A 7,300-nucleotide genomic window follows, 5' to 3' on the forward strand; every position below is an offset into this window, starting at 1 on the left:
AAGAGGACGATACTCAACCCCCAACTGAAGAGAAGGCTGAAAACCAACACAATCAGCTACCTCCTGCAATTGCAGTTAATCAAAATCCTGTTCCACGCACTATGTATGATTATGCTAAACCTTCTTTAACAGGAACTGAATCGATCATAGTTAGATCTGCTGTAGCTGCAAATACTTTTGAACTAAAACCTAACTCTATTCAAATGATACAGCAATTTGTTCAGTTTGATAGTTTGCAGGGTGAGGATCCCAACACTCACTTAGCAAACTTCTTAGAACTATTCGATACATTTAAAATTAATGGTGTTTCTGATGATGCCATTCGTCTTCGGTTATTCCCTTTTTCATTGAGAAACAAAGCTAAACAGTGGTTGAACTCATTACCACGAGGGTCAATCACTACTTGGGAACAAATGACCAAAAAATTTCTATTAAAATATTTTCCGCCGGCTAAAACGGCTAAATTACGTAATGATATCTCTTCGTTTGTGCAGATGGACTTAGAAACTCTTTACAATGCATGGGAGAGATACAAAGACTTACTGAGAAGGTGCCCTCACCATGGGTTACCACTTTGGCTACAGGTTCAAACGTTCCATAATGGCCTGAATCCTTCGACTCGACAAATGGTTGACACAGCTGCTGGCGAAACCATCAATAGTAAAACACATGAAGATGCCTATGAGTTTATAGAAGAGATGTCACTGAATAACTATCAGTGGCAAGTCATGAGGACTAAGCCAACTAAAACAGCAGGCGTTTATAACGCCGATTCGATTACTATGCTATCAAACCAGGTAGAACTTCTAAATAAAAAGATTGATGGTTTACTTGGTTCTACTCAGGTACATCTAGTAATGAGTTGCGAGACGAATGGAGGAGGAGCATGCACAGAGTATCAACCCTTCAACCTAGCAACGAGGAGGAATAAGTCCAATATATGGGTAACAATAACTCTCGATCCCATAATAACCTATATAGAAACACTTACAATGCAGGATGGAGAAACCACCCCAATTTCTCGTGGGGGCGGTCTAGGAAATCAAAGACCACAACATCCTCCGGGTTTTCAACAACCACCCTATCAACAGGAAAAGAATCTGAACCTTGAAGAGATGCTCTCAAAGTTTATATCGGTGTCAGAAATTCATTTTTAGAACACGGAGACAGCACTTAAAAATCAAAAATCAACATGTGTCGATCCAAGAGCTCGAAACTCAGATAGGCCAGCTTTCCAAACTAATCTCTGAATGACCACAAGGTAGCTTGCCAAGTAATACTGAACCCAACCCAAGGGAACAGCTCAATGCAATTAATATTCAAGATGACGAAGGAGTCGTTGAGCTTGAACCAGAACCGAGGCAAGAAACTGTGGTAAGCAAAGGTCAAGGTAATGTAGGTCATAATAAAAACAATTCAATGAATGTTGAATATAAACCTCGTGTGCCATACCCCAAGGCGACAAGGAAAGACCGCTCAGATGAACAATTTGGTAAATTCCTTAAACTCTTAAAAAAATTACACATTAACTTACCGTTTATTGAAGCTCTATCGCAGATGCCAAACGCAATGAAATATTTAAAGGAACTTTTAGCAAATAAGAAGAAGTTGGACGAGGCATCACATGTGGAGCTAAACGCAGTGTGCTCAGCTATTCTGAAGCTACTGAACAAATTAAAAAATCCAGGGAGTTTTATGATTCCTTGCTTAATTGGTAGTTTAGATGTTAATAATGCATTAGCTGATTGAGGGGCTAGTATCAACGTCATGCCTTAAAAAATGTTTAAGTAACTAGGTCTCGAGAAACCCAAACAAACTAGGATGAACATTTAATTAGCAGATAAAACTATAAGATTCCCTAAGGGTATTATTGAAGATGTTCTAGTTAAAATCAATAAATTTATATTCCCCGTTGACTTCATTGTTCTAGACATAGAGGAGGATAGCAACACTCCTTTAATTCTAGGAAGGCCCTTTTTAGCAACGGCTAAAACAATTATTGATGTTGGCACAGGTGAACTCACACTCGTGTGGGAGACGAAACAATCATCCTTCAAGCTTGCAATTCCGACAACACATTGGAAATTGAAGGTGATCGTCTAAACCATTCTACTAAAACTGAAAATATAGTGCAACCTTCTTTGCTGGAAATGAGTCAAAGGAAGTACATGAGCCATTCTCAAGCAATAGTAGAGGACCTATTCAAGAAGATCGAAGGCTACAAATCGAGGAGCTAGATGAATGGCGGATACATAAACCGAGAACACTCGACAAACCAAATCTACAACGGAACAAGCTCAATACCTTTCCAAATCATCTTAAGGTTGGAGATAGAGTCTTATTAGATGCCGCAGATCCCCACATTGTCGCTACCACACCGAATGAAGAAATCCTTCTTATGGTACTTAGCATTTTCCCATTTGGTACGGTCGATGTGAGTCATCCCAAGTTTGACACTTATAAGGTAAACAACACTCGTTTAAAACCATATTTTGATGAGATTGATAGCAGGAATGAGGAGTATAAACTCCTCAAACCACCATGATCATTCAACGGAGAGGTAAGTCAAGCTTAGACTATAAATAAGCGCTTCTCGGGAGGCAACCCGAGCACTAACTATATTAACTTCTTTAAAATTTAGTCTTTAACACCTAACTTACTAACGGAGCTCTTGAATATGGGTTTTCGATAGAGACACGGCCAAGCACATGGGCGTGCTTAGGGCCGTGTGAAAATAGGGAAAAGATTTCCCCAAACACGGGCTACGATAAAACACCACGGCCGTGCGACATGACCGTGGTCGAGCCTGCCAAAACAATACTAGCGTGCAACACGCCCATGTGGAAGAACCGTGGGTGAACCTGTTAAAATAGCACGGGTGTACGACACACCCGTGTCTAGCTCCCGTGGTTGAACCTATTAGATTGAAACAGGCGTGGGTCTTCATACACGAACGTGAGAGAAGCGGACAACGCCAGACACGGCCATGTGCACCCACACGCCCAAGGAACACAGACGTGTACTAAATGTTAGATGAGCTCAAATTCAAAATTCACGAATCACTCGGGCTAAAACTGGGGAACACGAGTGTGTTACCTGGCTGTGTGCCCCAAAATCTATAAATACCCTACACTATTCATTGTCTTCCCCACTCAAAAACCCTAACCCTAGCCGCTGCAATTCCACACGGCCTCCTCGCCACTCCCGTGCGCCCCCAACTCCATTTTTAATACTCAATCCTCCCTTCCTACTATTTGCTTACTTCTTTCTTGTCTATTTTAATGATTTCTAAGGCTTTTTATCATAATAATATGCAAGTTTTTATGTTATTTTCATACTTTTAAATGTCATAATCTAGAATAATTGTCATTTTTTTTCATGTTCAAGTTTTTTTTTTATTTCATTACAAGATTTCTTTACTCCATTTGATTAGTTAAAAGTAAAATAATCATGGTTAGGATAGGTGGAATACTCATGCCTTTTTCAAATATTCTAACTAAATCCTCATACTTTTCAAATCCTTATTGTTATTTGCCAATTTTTTTATATATATCTTTTATTATTATTCATGTTATTATCATGCAATGCTACAAAAGTATGCTATAAAATGGATTAGTTTGATTAGAATTGTTGAGTGATGATAGTTGTGGCTGAAGTATTAGTCATAATCTATGACTTTTTGAATTTAGATACATTCTTCCTTGTCCACTCATCAAAACAATCAAAACAAAGTAATGGTTTTGATTGTAGGTTCAGAATGTTGTCTTCACGTGGTAAAAAAACCGCTGTCCCTACTTCAAAAAAAAAGGAAGGGAGCGTCATCTTCCTCGGGTCTTACCGCAGAAGTTCGTCACCCTTTCCTAAGGTTCCCCATTGTGCCCCAAGAAGAACTATTCCAGATACTTCGGGCCAGACCTTTAATTGCGGGCCGCTACATCGACTGGGCCGCAGTAGAACAAGTTTAGTTGGATGAAGCGATTCGGGCCCTCCTAACCACCGACCCTTAAAAGCTATTCTTTAGGATCACAGAGCCAACATACCTCGAGATCACGATCGAATTGTGTTCCACATTTCATCTTCAGACCGTGATGACGAACTACGATAATCCCGGCATGGTCTAATTTCGCCTAGGTAGATTTGTCCGCTAGCTCAGCGTTACGGCGCTGGGTTTATATACTAAGGAATTGAAGGAAGAGAATGACTTACATGTTCTCAACTGCCACATCCATCGTTCTCCTTCACGGTGCTGGGACGTACTAGTACCAGGTGGGGCCACCTACAATCATAGCCACTCCAAGGCATCGGCTTTCCATCCATCTCTGAGGTACCTACACTCCATTTTGGCTCACATGATTACAGGATGGCAAGAGAGCATGGTGTCGTCAACACTCATGACGCCTACTTTTTATGGTGTAGCTTAACTCTTTGTGCTACTCCCACAATTGGGACCTATTTGGAATTAACAGTCTTGATCTTCTTAATCGATTTTCTATCTAAGAGACCATGTTTATCCTAACTTTCTCTGATATGAACAAACCAGATACCCCTATATCAATAAGAGCACTCCTTATTCGGCTTGCGATGTTGATGTCCACAAACATAAACATTTTCTACTTGCGATCCCTCTTTGCTTTTACAAAATTGAGTATCATTGACTCAATATTTAAAGTATCACTCTTTGGCTTCACTTACTCTTTATTGATAAAGGATATTTTGGATCGCTTTGGACAATCTTACATCTTATATGGACCAAAACATAAAAAGAACTTCACTGGCTCCTTCAATTTGTTGTTAGACTTCCACTTCCCATTATGTAGTTTCCCATTACCACTATTTTCACCATTACCATTTTAAATTTGTCCTTCATTTTCCACCATTGTATTTCTCCTCGGGGTTGGAAGACTCGAACTTGTCTTTCCACAGAAACAAGCTCAATTAAGGACTCTCTACGGTCATAGCTTTGGTAAGTTCTTTGACACCTTGATGTTGTAACTTTTATTTTGCTCAAGGCTTTATCTCATCCATAAAGGATAAAAATACCTCATTCTCATCCAAATCAGAAATCTGGTGCATAAATTTACTGAACTCCTTCACATACTCCCTAATTGTGCCTTGTTGCATAAGACGGTGCAACTTAGCCCGAGCCTCATCCTCAGCATACTCTGGGTATAACTGTCCCCTGAATTCTTTTTGGAACTCCTCTCACATCCTAATTGTAGCTCCACCTCATTTCTAATCTATGGACCTACAATGTCGCCATAATAAAATGGCATTAGTAAAATACATAGCAACAATATTTACCTTAGTAACATTATCCATGCTACCTTTAACATAGAAGTATTTCTTTATTCCCCACAAGAAGTTGCCCACATTCTCTGCAAACCTTATCCCATTAAAATCTTTTAGCTTCAGGACATTTACTTTAGGCTTGGGTGTTACAACCAACAATCTATTATCCAAAGTAACTTTGCAAATAACGAGATCTCCATTTAGCTTCTCAATTTGTTCCCTCAAGGTCGAGACCATGGCCTCAAAAGCATCATTCTTCTCAATCAGCTCACCCAAAATAGTATTAAGGATCCCTTATATCACATCCACATTTGTACTGAGAGTTTCTGTTATTTTCCTTCGAGCTGATCTTGCCTCGATTCCAGCTATATGGTTTGTCCTTTAACTTCCTCAAGGATCTCCTCCACATTACTTATGGATTCCTCAATTTTGGCAACCCTATCATCTAGAGCTGACAACATAACCCTTAATCTACTAACTTTCTTACCTCCCCACCTCGAGTCTCTCTATGCTCAACCTACTACTCTACTCCTTTCATCTTCTTAATCGATACCTTCGAATCTCAACTTTGATACCAACTATCACAGGGCTAGAACTTTAGTCTAGCAAATCATGTAACCTTAGGCAATTTTTTTTCTTCAAATTTTCCTAACTCATCCTAACTCTCAAAAATAAAAATTCACAAATGAAATTTATGAAGCACCGAAATAAAGCGAAAGTAAACTCGAAGCGAATGAGCTACGAAAGAATAGAAAAATATAAGAAAGCAATGTAGAGGGAGGGCTCTCAAATATATTTTTTAATTCAAGAATGAAGTAAAATGATTACAAATGAAGAGGGAGGGCTCTATTTATAGTTGAGCTCCCTTAGATCCAATTGTACAAATTGAGTTACATCAATGGCAGAGGCTAGTACCTATCTACAAGGTGAAAGTTCTAAGGGATTCAAAATCTATACAATTTTATCCCTTAGGATTTACAATATTCACTATGGTAACTTTCGTTTGACTGGAATGTTTCACTAGGCCACCAAGGCTTCTCCATATGTTCCAAAAATTGGGCCAATTCAAGTGAGCCCTATTTAATCAATTGACCTTTATGGGACGCTCTGTGTGCAATTGACATGGGTTTTGATCCACGGCCCATGACATAAGTAGTTGGTTGTTTAGAAATGCCCCACGTCTATGTTTTGTCCTACCAAAATGCTAAATTAGAAAACACTTATTCGTTTTAAGAAACAAAGAATGTTTCATTAGTGTTTCCAAAGTTTTTCCCACATGCTTCACTTATTGCCCCACGTCTTGGCTATAGATCAAAATGTCATAAATAAAAGCCAAGATGAATTCAAAAGAGATTGATAACTTGTTGGGGCATTAACCAATCCAAAGGTCATGACCTTGAACTTAAAATGCCCACAGTAAGTTTTAAAGCTTGCCTTAGAAATGACTTCATCTCTAATTGTAATCTGGCGATACCCTAACCTCAAGTCTATCTTTGAAAAATATTCATCCCCACTAAGTACATCAAATAGACCTTCTTCTACCATAGGAATAAGAAATCTATTATTCACTGTCATGGCATTAAGTTACTTATAGTCTACACATAGTCTTCAATACCCATCCTTTTTCTTGACCGGCAAGCAAAGAGAAGTAAATGGACTTTTGTTGGTTTAAATAATTGAAGAAGGTAACATTTCTCCAATTTGTTTTTCCACTTTTGTCTTCTAGAACTGTGAGAACTTGTAAAGCCTTAAATTAAGTAGTTATGTTACTAACTTTCGAGAGATGGCATAATCATGATCTCTATTAGATGGCAATCTTTTTGGCTCAGCACATACATCTGAATAATCTGATGAGAGTTTACTTATTTCAATTGGTGCTTCTATTTCCTTTTCATCTAAGGCAAGCATGAAAGGTTCCCTAACTATTTTTTATTTTCTCTACCAATTTCTGTAATTTCTTACCAGAAATAACTTTCAACTTAGTTTTCTTTTGTCCTCATTTTAGAACAAT

General features: G+C 38.6%; 1 non-coding gene across 1 annotated transcript; it reads right to left on the reverse strand.

Annotated features, from left to right (window-relative positions):
* Positions 1 to 461: 461 nt before the first annotated feature.
* LOC121203807 (small nucleolar RNA R71) lies at positions 462 to 568 on the reverse strand. Its single transcript, XR_005898743.1, has one exon. It is a non-coding gene; the product is annotated as a small nucleolar RNA R71 (small nucleolar RNA).
* Positions 569 to 7,300: the final 6,732 nt, after the last annotated feature.

The sequence above is a fragment of the Gossypium hirsutum genome, chromosome A07 (assembly GCF_007990345.1).
Source record: "Gossypium hirsutum isolate 1008001.06 chromosome A07, Gossypium_hirsutum_v2.1, whole genome shotgun sequence".
Taxonomy (NCBI): domain Eukaryota; kingdom Viridiplantae; phylum Streptophyta; class Magnoliopsida; order Malvales; family Malvaceae; genus Gossypium; species Gossypium hirsutum.